The sequence below is a fragment of the Peromyscus eremicus genome, chromosome 3 (genome assembly GCF_949786415.1).
Source record: "Peromyscus eremicus chromosome 3, PerEre_H2_v1, whole genome shotgun sequence".
Classification (NCBI taxonomy): Eukaryota; Metazoa; Chordata; class Mammalia; order Rodentia; family Cricetidae; genus Peromyscus; species Peromyscus eremicus.
Window position 1 is genome coordinate 19093918 of NC_081418.1, and position 16724 is coordinate 19110641.

Sequence of the window (16724 nt, forward strand, 5' to 3'; positions counted from 1 at the left end):
GAACATCCACAGGTCAGGGAGCCTTAAATTGGCCTGTCCTTAAGAGGGGGATGACCCAGAGAGGCAACTATAGAGATTAGGCAGTCCAGATACAGCTAGACCAAAGGGTGCGGGCAGCATGAGACTGATTCAGACTCGGTTGTGCTTAGGACAAGATACAGTCCTGCTTTTGATGGCCAAGAACAGAGCTCACCAATTAAGAACTATCCCGGAATTGGATAGCTCTGAGCTTTAGGCCAGAGGGTAGACAAAATCCTATAGTGCCTCCTACTTGTCGTTTGCTGCTATGAGCCTAAGAACTTGGAATTTCCAGGATTACATGATACCAACACCTGTCTCCATCCAGTAGGGAAACTGATACTCAGGAGGCCTTGAAGGGACAAAAATTACACCCTCCTCACTTACTGACCTCAGTGCTCCAGGTCATCTCCACACTCCCAATGCCCTTGAGAAATACCTCCCTCATAAAACAGCCATGCTAGAGAGGATGATCTGAGACTCTCAGGAAGGAGAGGCTCCATCTAGCTACACAAAGCAGTCGGGTGTGGCCAAAAGAGATCCCTGGTATGTTAAGAAGGAAAATCACCACTGCAATCCCAGGACTGACTGACAGCTATCTAATACAGACTCAACAACACAACACCATAAGCCAAGCAAAAGATGGGTTCCCTAGGTCAGCTGACTTCCCCCAGTGTAGGTACTAACTGGCAGTCTCCGGTTTTGGGGGTCCCAGAACAAAGGTGCTCCAACACTTATTTTCTTTGAGGGATATCTTCTGGGTTTTGTAAGTTTGTTTTTTGTTTCCTTAGCTTATATCAAATGTACATAATAATGGGCTTTATTATTACATCACCATACGTGCTTATAATGTATTTGACCGTATTCACCTCCCTAATTACCTCTATTATCCCCCTCTTCATCTCACTCCTGTTGACCCCTTTCCTCTTTATTACTAGTCTCCCTTCTATTTTTATGTCTTCATGCCTATGGTGTGTGTGTGTGTGTGTGTGTGTGTGTATGTGTGTGTGTGTGTTTCACCCGGCTTCCTCACAGGAGTGTGGACTAGAGGTTATTTGCAGAAGCATGGGTACCATATCAGTGGCCTTCAAACACAGGAGACATTTAGAACCCCAAATAGAAATGATTGGATAAAACCCTCTAATGACATATTATAATATAATCCATTAAAAAACACAAAACAAAGAAAAAATGTTAAAATCCATAAAGGAAAAAAGCCAAGCCACCTACACAAGCTGAGAATTGAGAAACAATAGGAAGAAATATAGATGTAGATGGAGAGAAAGATACAGATGTAGGATAGCTTGGGGGGGGGACCTCTGGGTCAGTATCCAGCCACCTCAAGTTTGTTCATGATGGGCTTTCTATACATCAGCAAGGGGAAGGGCAAAAGACCCTTTCAAGGTCGAGGTATAAAATATGAACAAGTGTAGACCCTTCAAAATACCTAGTAACACCTTTGGCCAAATCATCCTATTATGCAGCCCTACTGGGCAAAGCAAGCTTGTGCTTTCTGACCTTGAGTGCCCACTAGGGAGCCTCTGTGGGCCCCCACACTACAGATGCAGAGAATTATTACAGAGTACTTTCAACATTTATATTACAAAAAGTATAAACCCCAGAAAAAATGAATAAATTAATAGACACATATGACTGACCAAACATAAATTAAGATCTAAGGGACTTAAACAGGTACACAGCCATCAACAATGTGGAGCAATCACAAAACGCCTTCTAAAGAAGGAAGTCCATGCCCAGAGAGACTCCCTGCCAAAGTCTACTAAAGCTCTTCAGAAGAGTGAACACCAGTTCCTCAAACTTTTCCATAAAACAGAAGGGAAGGAACACTACCACACTCATTCCACAAGGCCAAATAATGATAAAAGAGGGAGAAAAAAACAAAACAAAACAAAACAAAACAAAAATAAAACAGATCAATTTCCCCAATGAATATAGATGCAAATTTTTCCAGTAAAATTCTCGCAATTAAATTCAGAAACATATTAAAAAGGATGTACACCATGACTAAGTTGGTTCCATTCCAGGAGTGTTAGATTGGTTCAAATACACAAATCAATAACTATAATTAAGCACATAAATAGACTTAAAGACAGAAATCACATCATCATCTCAAACAACACAAAAAAAGATTTTTGGCAAAGTTTAAAACTTCTTCCTGATAAAAGCCTTGAAAAAACTAGAATCAAAAGAAACATCTCAGCATAATAAAGGCTGTGTGAGACAAAGCTAGAGCTCGCACTATGCTAAGTGGAGGAAAACGGAAGGGTACTCCCCCTAAAACCTACACTGGAAATCTTAGCCAGAGTGATAAGACAAGAGAAAAAAAATAAACGTGAAACAAACAGGAAATGAAGATACCAAAGTGTCCCTATTTACAGATGACAAAGGACCTGAAAGGGCCTTAAAGACTCCACTAGAAAACTCATAGACCTTAAAAAACACTTGCAGCAAAGTAGCATAATACAAAAGTGAGACACAAAAGCCAGAGCCTTTTCTATATACCATTAACAAACTCTGACAAAGAAATGGAGGAAAATTTCCATTCACAAGAATGTAAAACACCTAAGAGTAAACCTACCAAGAAAGTGAAAGGTCTCTGCAATGAAAGCATTAAGATACTGAAGAAAAACCATGAAGACACTAGGAAATTGAAGGACCTCACTTGTTCATAGATACGCAGAATTAATTTTATGGAAATGGATGTATTACAAAAAGCAGTCATTTACAAATTCAATACAATTCCCATAAAAATCCCATAGACATTTTTCTCAGAACTAGAAAAAACAATCATAAATTTGCACATATAGACCTGAATAGCAAATAGTGAAAGCAATCATTAATAGAAAGATCAACATTGGAGGTTCCACAATATCAGATTTCAAATTATACTACAGAGCCATAGTAACAAAATCAGGATGGTGCTGAAACAGACGTGCGAACCAATGGAATACAATAAAGTCTCCAGAAATAAACTTGCAAAGCAACATCCATCTAATTTTTGAAAAAGGTACTAAAAGCATACATTGAAAAAATAAACAAACAAACAAAACCCTCTTCAATTTATTTAACAAATAGGTCTAGGAAAACTGGATTCCTCGTGTAGAGAATGAAACTAGATCCACAGCTCTTTCATAAGAACCAAAAAGGATAAAATCCCTTAATATAAGACCTGAAAATTTGAAACTCCTACAGGAAAACAGGTAAAACACTTCAACATATAGACATAAGTATTTTCTGAACAGTGTTCTCAAGGCACAGGAAATAACACTAATAACTGACAAGTGGAATTACATGAGATTAACCTTTTGGATAGCAAAGGAGATGCTCACCAGAGAGATGAGACAGCACACAGAATAGGAAAAAATATTTGCCAACTGTGCATCAGACAGGGACTCATATCCAGGATATACAAAGAACTGCAAAAGCTGAACACCCTCAAAACCAAGTCAGTCCATAAATGAGTGAGCTAGTGAAAGGAAGCTTCCTAAAGCAGCATCACAAATGGCCAACTTGGAAAAGTGTTCATTATCCTTAGTCAGCAGAGAGACATAAATTATAACAACCTTGCCATTTTCTTGTCCCAGTCACGACTACAATCAAGAAAACAATCAACAACAATGGTGATTGGCAAGGACGCAGGGAAAGATAAACTCTCCTTTTAGGTAAATATATTTTTTACTTATTCTTTGAAAACTCCACACACGTATATGATGTTTTCTGATTACATCCAACACCACCATCTCTCTTCAGATGGTGGATTCTCCTGAGATCCCTCAACATGTCTGCTTCCCAACTTCACATCCTTTTAAAGAAATTATTGATAGCCCACTGAGTTCAATTAGTACAGCCTATCCACTGGGTCATAGACAACAGACCAGAAGCCCTACCCTCAAACAAAGGTGACTCTCTCTTTTAGTAGCCATAGGTTTTCAGTTTGGGATGGCACCTCAGGTGCTGTGATACTGATTGTCTTGATCTTGTGCAGGTAGCCACAGCTGCCATGAGTGATAAGTGCAATGGCCATGTCATGTCCAGAAAACAACATTTGACAACACTCATCCCCATCCACAAGCTCTTACGTTCTTTTACTCTCCTCCAGTATGTTCCCTGAGCCTTCGGTGAGAGGGAGTTGCTATAGATAATCCATCCAAGACTGAGTACTTGTGGTCACTTATTCTCAACACTTTGTCCACTTATGAATCTCTGCATTAATCACTACTCAATTAAAAGAGAAGCTTATCTGGCGCAGGTTAGACCAGCACAAATCTATGTGGATAAAAATAAATATTTAGAAGGTAGTTTGACAACATGACTGTTAAGGCAGAAGAACAGGTTCCTCCCTGGGACCTCTGACCTCCCCAAGACACCAGCTTTTGACCAGATTGACAGTACTTGTCATAAAGTGTCTCCAGCAGAACATATATCAAATCAGAAAGCTATTGGTTACTCCATAACTGACACACCACGATCGCAGCTCTGGACACATCTTGCCTGGCAGGTTAGTGTTAGCAAGCAATGTCTGGTGCTGGATAAGGCTATTGATACAGCTTCTCATCCAGCAGCCTGTATAGTACCTTCCAGCACCATGGCAGCTAGGCAAGAGGTGGAAGATTTTCTGGTCAGTTCAAGATCGATTGCTCTATGTCCTATAACCAAAATATGCAGTGTCTTTGGTGACAGTATCTTACCATCTGGTTATGGTGGATGACCAAGAGAAATAGCAACAGCTTGTAGTGTTTTGGATGCCTCTGAGACCTCCCTGACCAGTAACTTGTACAGAGACATCTGATGCCTGGAACTGAGATTTTCATTTAATAGGTTATGTCTTCTTTGAGCAACATTAGCTATACCTGCAGGGTACCTCTGTTCAAACCTCTTCTTTAAAAATAATTATATATATATTACATATAATTAGAGGGCCTGTGATCCCCTGGAGTGATAGTTAGTTCTGAGCTGCCTGACTTGGGTACTGGGAACCATAGTCAGCTCCTGCAATAGCAATAAGCACCTTCCACTGCTGAGCCATCTCTCTACTCCCCTTAAATTATATTTTTAAACTAAGTAACAAAACTAGTAGGTTTCCATAAGTTTTCTTTATACATTCTAGTTTTGACTAACCTATCCTGTACCCCTTCCTCTTTCCTACACCCCTGCCTGATCCTGGTTTAAACCCTTAGCTTCCATATTTTCCTCTTGTTCTTCTATGTCATATGTGTTATACTAATCCTTCTAATTATATTTTTACTTGTGTTTCAAGATAATATGCTTCCATATAGGCAGGAGTATCTAGAATTCAACTCTAGCCTGAGATATACAGGAAGAATCTGTCTGAAAACCAAAATTGAAACAAAAATCAGTGCATCTAAATTAAAGATCAACATGGCGAAAATTTGAGATATGAAATATTGGTACATTGTGATGGATATTCACAGTCATTGGTTTGACTGGATCTGGAGTCAACTAAAAGGCAAGATCCATCCTAAATGTGGATGGCACCTTCCTGTGGCAATCCAGACCAAAGGGAGAAGGAAGAGGGCACTCACTCCCGCTTATGACATCATCTATTCTGTAGCAGCCACTGAAGCATTCCTTTCCCAGGATTAGAATCAGCTTCTTCAGACTTCCAACACAGAATGATCACCCAAATCTGTCTAGGAATGCCCCTAGACTTTCAGTATCAGATTGGAACTGCTGAGGCATCCAGCCTCGTACAACTCAGCAGCTGCTGGAATCCTGGCCTCTCTGGTGGGACATAGCCATTGCTGAACTACTCAGACCATTTTGTGTACACCGGTCCTCTTTAGTACGTATTCATGCTTCCCACTCTGCTCCTTTAGAGAACACATTCATGATATTTGCAAGGTCTAAATCTAAAAGCAATCAATAAAAAAGCATAAACCTTAATCAAGTAACAGACCACTCTTATCTAAGAGTTTCTTTCATTGTAAAATAACACATGGGTCTAAAGTCCAGTTGTAATTAATGAGAGTTATGGACCACTAACTTTTTAAAAATCCAGCAGTTACCTACTGGGCAACTTTATGTTGACAACAACAGCTGAAAAGTGCCTTTGGTTCTATGACAACATACCAGATTGGAAGGGCTTTTGCTATTCCTGCTGCTGTTTGGTTCTTGAGGCAGTCTCACACGTAGCTCAAGTTGGACTTGAATTTGGTGTGTAGTGGAGGATGACCTTGAACCCCTGCTCTTTCTTCCTCCAACTCGAGTATTAAGATTACAGCTGCATGGTGCCAGTCGGTCTAGATTGGTAAACTTTTGACGGTGGAAGGGGTGAAATGTAAGTACCTGAGACACTGTACTGACATTCTGTTAGGCAAGAACAGGTGTTTGTGGAAGGAGAAAACAAAGTGCCTGGCATTGGGAATTGAAGGGCACTGAAGGAGCCGGTGGGACTACTGTGTAAACATCTAGATATAGTTCGCCATTTGCTTGCCTTTCATCATTCATCTCTCTGCTCAGTGACAGTGAACTTAAGAAGTTAAGGCACTAACAAAACTGCTTCCAAAATACGTACATATATGTGTTATTCATATTGTGTATTTAATCTCTTGTATAGGTATAGTAAAACCACACATGCATGATACGCTTTGTTTTGTACAGTGAACAGTCTCCAGAGACACAGTGAAGTTCAATATCCTCTCAGAACATTTTTATTATCAAAGAACTAGAAAATACCACTCCCAAATGTGATCATATTATTCAGTTATTTCAAGAATTAATGGCCTAAGACCAACCCAACCCTATAAGATGTAGCTACCATTTGGGACAGATTTGACAGATAGTTGCTAACATCTAACATTTGACACACTTACTGTCTAAATAGGTAACCAGGTCAACAGACCTAGGGAGATATTTTGCAAGTAGTTCATCTTGTAGGAGAACATTATCATTTTCAAACCATGTGTTGTATGGCAAAGTTCTGCTGTTTTCTGGCATAAGTCACAGAACACCCTACCTCCCTGTCAAGAACTAAGAACAAGAACTTCTGGAAAAAAAATCTTGGCTTTGCTCATAAATAGTCCCTTGGTCCATCTCTGTTGGAAGTGAGTTGGCCAGGTACCTCCTTGGAGGCCTAAGTTTATACAAGAAAAAAACTTGTCTTTCTAACTTGACAGTTACTTACCTTCATAACACATCAATCTGGCTTTTTTTTTTTTTTTTTGGCAAAGCAGAGTATATTCATTCCAGAATGCTACCTACATGGCTTATTGATTCATGCTTCTATGCTTCTCTTTCCTCTCCTTCCCTCCCTTCTATTCCCATTCCCTTTCCCTCCCCTCCTCTCCTTATCCATATCACCCACATGCTTAACTATAGAGTTCAAATGAGAATTAAGTGTTCTCTGGCTCAAATTCAGTGGATCAGCTTTCAGCAGAACTATGAACTGACTGTATTCACTATCAGAGGCGAGATGAGTCTGAGCTATGCAGAGCCAGCTAAAATAATATTCTGAAGTGGAGTCAGAATGGAAATGTCACCCAGAATCACAAGGAAATAATTATGTGACTTTTTGCCTTGCATTAGGAAAGTAAGAAGTCAGATGTGCATTTATCAGCACAAAGGTCAAGGTTAAAGGAGCTTAAGCGTTTATATTATTTCAAACTATGTAACACTTTTACTTTATAGGACAGCTAAGCAATAAAGTGTTTTTAAAAATTAAGGAAGCAATTTCTGTAGCACCTGGAGCATTTGTGAAACTGTAGACGTGAAACCCAGTACTTATTTATGTATAACTTACTTTCCCCAACAATTAACCTTGATTTTGATGAATCTCTAGGGACTATCAAACATATAAATTTTATTTTCTTTGGGCCAGAGATGTTACTAAATTAGCAGAATACTTGTCCAGCACACATGAAGGCTCTTATGCTCAAAACTCCATAAACTGGAGATTATGGGACACACCATCATCCTAGTACTGGGAAGATGGAAGCGGGAAGATCAATAGTTTGAGGTCACCTTTGGCTACATAGCTACATAGCTAGTTGGGGCCATCCTGAGATATTTGAGAATATGTGAAGAAGGAAATAAAGAGAGAGAGGTAGAGAGGGGCAGGGAGGGAGGGAAAGAGGGAAGAAAGGGAAGGAGCATGCAACATTTACCATCTTAATCGTTTTAAAGTGTAGAGTGCAGTGCTGTTAACTGTATTTGTACAAACTATCTACTAAAAGTAGAGCTTTTAATCTGAAACCCTATGTGATTAAAGAACTTCTCTGCCCTCTGCTTGCTGGCCTCCCAGCCTACCCCTACTGTCCTCCCTGTCCCCACAGCTCTGCTGTTTTAGATATTTTATAGAGGTGAGACATTTTAAGCATGGAATGGTGGTGAGCACCTGCAAGCCCAGCATGAAGATGGTGAAAGCATGGGGATCAGGAGCTGTGGAGACCACGTCTCAGGAAGAGAGAGAGAAGAGGGAGGGAGGGAAGGAAGGAAGGAGGGAAGGAAGGAAGAAAGGAAGGAGGGAGGGAGGGAGGGAAGGAAGGAAGGAAGGAAGGAAGGAAGGAAGGAAGGAGGGAAGGAAGGAAGGAGAATAGGATGTTTTAGAGTTTGTCTCTTTGCCCCTTTCCTATTTTGCTTGGTATAATGCCCTTGTGGTTTTTCCACAGGTTGGTATCATATAGCAGGATTCCCTTCTTTTTGTCTGTAAGGCTGAATAATAGTCAACTATATGAGCATCTAACATTTTCTTTACCAATTCATCTACTGACAGGCATTCATTATTTATCTTTTTGGCTGTTGCAAATAATGCCTATATTACATGGGTGTACAAGAATCTCTTGTGCACCAGCTTTTGAATATATACACAGAAGTGTGCTTGATGGGCTATATACATAACAGCTGTGGTATTTTATATTCACACCACATATGCACAAGAATTCATTTCTGCATACCTTTAACAATACTTGTTATTTTCTGGTTTTGTTTTATTTTTTTAAAATGGCTACTCTAGAAGGTTTGAGGAAATACCTTTGTGCTTGGATGTGTATTTCCCCAATGATTAGCAATGTTGAACATTTTTTGTAAGCTTTTTGGTGACCTTTTTTTTTTTTTAACCTTCCCTGGAGACATACTGATTCAAGTCTTCTGTAGTTTTAAACTTGAATTAAATTTTTCTTTTTGGGTTATGGTTCTTTATGTATTTTCAATACTAACACTTACTTCATTAAATACATAGTTTCAAGTATTTTCTCTGATTTCATAGTTTGTTTTTTCATTCTTCTGATTGTATCCTTTCTTGTAATAAGTTTTAAACTTTGATATAGTCCTATTTGTTTTCCTATTTGACTAACTTTTATTTTCTTTTGCTTGTACCTTTAGTACTATGTCCAAGACATCATTGCCATGTTCAATGACAGGAGATATATTTCCATTTTTCTTCTAGGTCTTTTCACAGTTAAAGGTTATGTTTAGATCTTTGATCGATTCAAAGTTAATTTTTGTATACAGTGGAAGATAAGAATCTTCCTTTAGAAAAACAAAAAAAAAAACTAGGATAGCTAAAACAATCCTGTACAATAAAGGAACTTCCAGAGGCATCACCATTCCTGACTTCAAGCTCTACTATAGAGCTACAGTAATAAAAACAGCTTAGTATTGGCATAAAAACTAACATATGGCTCAATGGAATCAAATTGAAGACCCTGACATTAATCCACACACCTATGAACACCTGATTTTTGACAAAGAAGCCAAAATTGTACAGTGGAAAAAAGAAAGCATCTTCAACAAACGGTGCTGGCATAACTGGATGTCAACATGTAAAAGAATGCAAATACATCCATATCTATCCCCTTCACAGAATTTGAGTCCAAAGTGGATCAAAGACCTCAACATAAATCAAGTCACACTGAACCTAATAGAAGAGAAAGTGGGAAGTAGCCTTGAACACATTGGCACAGGAGACTACTTCCAGAATATAACACTAGTAGCACAGACACTGAGATTGACAGTTAATAAATGGGACCTCCTGAAACTGAAAAGCTTCTGTAATGCAAAGGATACAGTCAGTACCATCTTACAGAATGAGAAAGATCTTTACCAACCTTACATCTGACCGAGGGCTAATCTCCAAAATATATAAAGAACTTAAGAAACTAAGCATCAAAATACCAAATAATCGAATTAAAAATGAAGTACAGATCTAAACAGAGAATTCTCAACAGAAGAATTTCAAAAGGCTGAAAGACACTTAAGGAATTGCTCAACATCCTTAGTCATCAGGGAAATGCAAATCAAAACAACTCTGAGATACCATCTTACACCTGTCAGAATGGCTAAGATGAAAAACACTAAGGATACCTTATGTTGGAGAGGATGTGGAGTAAGGGGTACATTCCTCCACCGCTGGTGGGAGTGCAAACTTCTACAGCCACTCTGGAAACCAGTATGGTGGTTTCTCAGATAATTGGGAATCAATCTACCTCAAGATCCAGCAATACCACTCTTGGGCAAATACACAAAGGATGCTCAATCATACCACATGGACACTTGCTCAATTATGTTCATAGCAGCATTATTTGTAATAGCCAGAACTTGGAAACAACCTAGATGCCCCTTAACCAAAGAATGAATGAAAAAAAGTGGTACATTTATACAATGGAGTATTACTCAGTGGTAAAAAACAAAAACAAAAACAAACAAACAAACAAACAAAAAACAATGACACATGAAATTTGCAAGTAAATGGATGAAACTAGAAAAAAAAATCATCGAGACCCAGAAGGACAAATATGGTATCCACTCATAAGTGGATAGAAGATGTAAAGCAAATGATAACCAGGCTACAGTCCCTAGCCCTAGAGAAACTAGGTAACAAGGAGGACTCTAAGAGGGACACATGGATTGCCCTGGGAAGGGGAAATAGGTGAGAACTCCTGGGTAAACTGGGGGGGGGGCAGTAGAGGGAGGAGATAGAGGATGGGAACATGAGGGATTGGGATGGTTGAGTTGGGGGTAGAAGTGGAGAGGGAGAGCAATGAAAGAGATTTCTTGATAGAGGGGCCCATTATGGGGTTAGGGAACAACACAGTGCCAGGGAAAATCCCAGGAATCCATAAGCATGACCCCAGCTAAGACTCCCAGCAATAGTGGAGAGGGTGCCTGAACAGGCCTCCTCCTGTAATCAGATTGGTGACTACCCTAATTATTATCATAGAACCTTCATCCAGTAACTGATGGAAGCAGATGCAGAGATCTGTGGGGGTGGGGGGCCCAAAACAGCTTGACCACACAGCTACCATGACAGGTTTAGATGCTCAGACACAGCCTCTGTGACAGGCTTACTGAAAGGCAACACTGCAATCCAGGAAAAGTCATAAGCTGACCCCACCCAGAGAGGGCCTACATCTAAGGGGAAATACCTGACATTCCAAACATTCCCAACACACACTTTTACCCCTAGACAAATGTCAGCCAATCAGGGTCCTGAACCCTGGAAATCCCCTCACCCTAACCTCTGCTATGATAAAACCCCACCCTGCCCAGGCTCAGGGCTCTCTGCTTTCACCACTGCATCGGACAGACAGAGAGACCAAGCTCCGAGCTTGAAATAAAGGCTCTTTGATTTTACATATGGGATTCGGTTTCTGTGGTGGTCTTTTGGGGGTCTCCATGATCTGGGCATAACAGATCCACATCCAAAGCATTGGGCTGAGCTCCAGAAGTCCTGCTGAAGAGTGAGAAAGAATTGTAGGAGCCAGGGGTGGCCGAGATTATGACAGGGAAACCCACAGAGACAGCTGACCTGAGCTCCTGGGAGCTCTGGACTCTAGACTGACAGCTAGGGAGCCTGTATGGGACCAACCTAGGCCCTCTGCATGTGGGTGACAGTTGTGTAGCTTAGTCTGTTTATGGGACCCCCTAGCAGTAAGACCAGGATCTGTCCCTGGTGTATGAGCTGGCTTTTGGAACCTGTTCTCTATGGTGGGATGCCTCTGCCTCGCTCAGCCTTGATGCAGGAGGAGGAGCTTAATCTGCCTCAACTTGATATACTATGTGTTGTTGACTCCCATGGGAGGCCTTACCCTTTCTGAGGAGTGGATGGGGGAGGCCTAGAAAGGAGGTGGTGGGAGGGAACAGGAGAAGAAGGGGGAGGAGAAACTGTGGTTGGTATGTAAAATAAATAAAAAATTAATAATAAAAATGTAGGAAAAATAGAGCAAGAGTTTCACTTAGGGTTTGAAGGCAGAATGTTTTCTTCTCTTTCTGCTGTTTGGTTTTTGTTCTTGTCACTTTGAGTAGATTTGTTTCTTTTTCTGTTTAATGGTTTTGAGAATTTCATGTATGGGAACTGTATTTACATCAACCTCATCCTTCTCTCCTTCCTCTGCCACAAGTGCAGGGAGTCTTCATACTGTCGCTGGCATGTATCTCTACAACCTACCAAGACAACCTGGTGCTTCTCTTCTGTTTAGAGAGGAACACTTGGGAACAGATAATCTACCACTGAGCTCATTCCTGGAAAAAACTGGTTCCTTCTCTCTCAGCAGCCATCAGTAGCCTGTAGTTTTTCATCTAAGGGTAGGACTCTGTGAAATGACAACATCAGTGGACATGCCAATGTGGGTGGGGAAAAATCATTAATCTTGCTTGCTTGGATTCATGTCTGCATTGTTCATTGCTATATGTACAAATAGAATAAATTATAATCCATCATTCTTTATCCTGAAATTTTGCTGTTTAATATTTCTAATAGTTTTGGTGGATTTTTTTAGGAACTGTAACATACAAGATGTTATAACTTGTCAATAAAGATTGTTTTACATATTCAAAAAAGAAGAAAACACTAGTTTCTTTAATTCGGTGAGTTTAGTGCTGTGTGTAGCAGTTTCATCCCACATGAAAACCTTACATCTTGGAAGGAAGCTCAGTGACATAGACGATGTTAAAGAGGACGAGAATAGTCAGGAAGTTTTAGGGAAGTAGAACATCCCCTTCTTGAGTTCAGGAAGTAAGCAACTCCAACCAGATTTACTAGGCCTCTTCTGGACAGAGTAAGCAATAAAGACCTCAAGGTTCACTACCAGACAAGCGAAGCTGTGAAGACTCTGAGACCAGACCAGTTGCCTGGAGGAAGTAGGAACCATTCAAGATGCCTGGAAGAGGTTCAGGTTGAGTCACTGGGAAGGGACGCTCTCCAATCTGTCGTGCCGCCTGAGCCTGTGCAGTGTGCTTTCAGCTCTCCAGTTTTCATGTGCTATCACTCATGCTGGCGTGGGCTTTGCTAACGCTACTGTTATTCGAGTTATTTCTGCTTCTATGAGCAACACTAATGAAACTCATTGGCTCACCACATTAAAAAAAAAAAAAGAATCTTCCCTCAGGAGGTAGAGGCAGGAGAATCTCTGTTAGTTTGAGGCCAGCCTGGTCTACATAGTAAGTTTGGAATCAGCCAGGGCTGCGTAGTGTGTATCTATCTAAATTACAATAAATAAGTAAATACATCCCTCAAATACAATGATAAAGCTTATTTTCTGGTTTTCCATTCTATTCCATTGGTCCATGTTTTTTTGTGGATACTGCAGTATTTTGGTTACTGTAGCTTTACTAGTTTTAAAATTATGAAGTATGAAGCCTCCAGATTAAGTTTTCTTTTCATGGTGAAAACATGGTGTGCATACATGTGTGTGCATGTGTGCACACACAAACACACGCACAGTGCTCAAGGAGGCCAGAAAAGGGTGAGTTCTTGGCATGGAACTCAGGTCCTCTGGAAGAGAAGTGTCTGTGCTCTTTCTTGGCTGCTGAGCTATCTCTGCAGCACCTTGCTCACAGCTTTCAAAGTGAACATGGAACAATGAAGGTCGGCTGTATAACAATGTTCTGTGTTACCTGTTATGCACTGATAAGTATGAGGAATGAGTTCCCTACTACAATGAAGCTAGGCTCTACCAGCTACTACATTACAGTGAGATTTATTTGTACAATATTTATTTAAATTTTTTAAAAATAAATTTCACATGTATTGGTATTTTGTCTGCAGGTATGTCTGTCCCACCACATGTGTGCCTGGTGTCTGCAGAGGCCAGAGGAAGGCATTGGATCCTCTAGAACTAGAATTACAGATGGTTGGAAGCCCTCATGTGGAAGCTGGGAACAGAACCTGGAACCTCTGGAAGAATAACCAGTGCTCTAAACCTCTGAGCCATCTTAGTAACCTGAAAAATACTTATGCATAGTAGAAGATGAACGTTGTTAACATGTTAACATATGTACAATATTGAGGTATACTAAAAGGCAATAAGACAAACACAACACAGATAATTTATAGAACAAAATGAATCTTGCCCTTTCCTAAGGATATGCCTTCTCAAAGAATGCCAGAAGCTCCCACTAGGAATGCTTCTTTTGGTGTGAACCAGTGAGTACTGATTAGATTGTTATATTGTTTCTAAATGCCGAATGTTAGTCCCCAAATGTGTGAACATCATCATTATTGAGGATACTTTGCGATTTCCTTTGAGGTATGACTCATTTAGCTGAAAATTTGGGGCATACTTGTTTAAAATTCAGACATATTGAGAGATAAATACATTATTTAATTTATATGGAGAAAAAATTTGTCTCAGGCATCTGAGAATATCACTGCAAAATAACAAACATAACTAGGTATTTACAGAGATCATCTGTTTGTAGGTACCTTACATATTCTTTTCTAAATTTCTAATATGTGAAATCAGACTAAGAACTACTTCTTTGTATATTAACATATTCACTATATCCCAAGAAAGAATACCTTAAGCAAGGTATAGATATATTCAGGTTACAACAATTTGTAAACCCAATAGAGAGTGAAATTATTGACCTAGTATTTTGACACATACATGCAAGCACATTCTGCAGGTCTAAGTTTTGTTTATTTATTCTATGTACACTCTCAACAATGGAAAGAATGTGAATTATTCCACTTATAAGTAGCTTAACAATTCTTACACTGTAATATGAATTGGCCTTGACCCATACATCTAGTACTTAAAAAGAACCATTCAGTGACAGACAGCTGTATTTGACAAGACAGTTAATTCTAAATAATTGGAATTATTGTAGTACTAGATCTCCTTTTGCTTATGGAGTGGTGGATTTCATTTCAGGTTGACCTGGAAATCTGAATGGTGGTGGGGACCAGAGATGGTGATGGTGCTGAATCTGTGCAATTGTTGACCCTTCTTGATGCTCAGAGGAAAAATACATCGAGTCCTGTAGACTCTTCGTTGAACAAAATATCACCAGTCAAAATGAGGATACTCCTCATCTGGCTCTTTAAGCAGTAACATTTTAGTCTGTTTGGTTCATGGGGGCCCTGGTAAGGGCTATATGCCAACTTCTAGCTGTTATTTCACTGACAACCATAATGGAAGTCTACTTTGTGCACCATGCCCTTCCAAAAAATCTTGCCGTTCTTATGTGACTTTGTGTTGAGTATCAAATGTCTTTTGCTAGAAAGGTGAAAATTCAAGCAAATGTATGCCATTCTAGGATTTAATTTTAATTTTTTTTGTGTGTGTGTATGCCACTGGTAGTCATATGAAGGTCAGAGGGCATCTTGTGGGGGCTGGTTTTATCACATGGGACCTGAAGATGAGCTGAGGTCATCAGGCTTGGTGGCAAGAACCTTTACCTACTGAGCCATCTAGCTGGCCCACTCCTAGGGATTTTTATAATCAATGTATGATGTGTTGAAAGTGGACACACCAGATGATGATGAATTAGAGTAGTACAAACACCCTACATTTTAGAGAAGTTAAGAAAAATTGCTAGATCCCTTTGCTTTAGTCTATACTACTGAAATTAGACCTCAACAGACCAGACGACAAATCAAAATAATAAAGTTAGGATGATCTGTACTTCTGAGAGGTCAAGGTTAGACACGTGTAGGTTTTATGTGTAGGTTAAAGTGTTCTGGACATGTCATGTGAATGGCATTGGGTAATGCATGGCCATTTCTGAGGCTTCTTTAACACAGCACAATGCCTCCAGTCTCTGTCTGTGTTGTGGTATTAGAGCAGTTCTCAACTTCCTCTTATGCCCAATAGCTCACTGTGCATGTCTGCTACATTTTATTCATCATTTGACACATTTGCATTGTTTTTCTTTATTCAGTTTTATGAACAGTGCTGCAATGTATCCAGAGATGGTGGATGTGTTCAGAAATAAAGATGGGATCTGTTCTTGATTCTGAAGTTCTGATGTCTGATGTTGAGATGAGAACATTACGCTTCAGTAGAACACTATGCAAGGTTGAAGTCACTCTTTTGGTGGTAACAGAATCTTTCATTGTTTTTGCTTTTTTTTTTTGTAAAACATGATCTCGAACATTCCATGCTGGTGTTGAGCTCACTATGTAACCAAGAACGACCTTGAATTTTACCTCCCCAGTGCTGCTGGTGTTATAGGTGTGTCCTATAGGTGTGTCTTGCCTTTATCTCTGTAGTGCTGAGATTACAGGCCTCTACACACCTATTAATGCCATTATGGCCTATTGATGGAGTGATAAGGGTTGAAGCCAGGGCTTTGTGCGTGCGGGCAAACAATCTATCAAATGAGCTGAATTTCAGCTTAAGTACTACTGCCCTCTTAGTCACTGTCCCATCCCTGTGAAGAGACACCGTGACCAAGGTGACTTTATAGAGGAAAGCACTTGACTGGGGCTTGCTTACAGACTTATG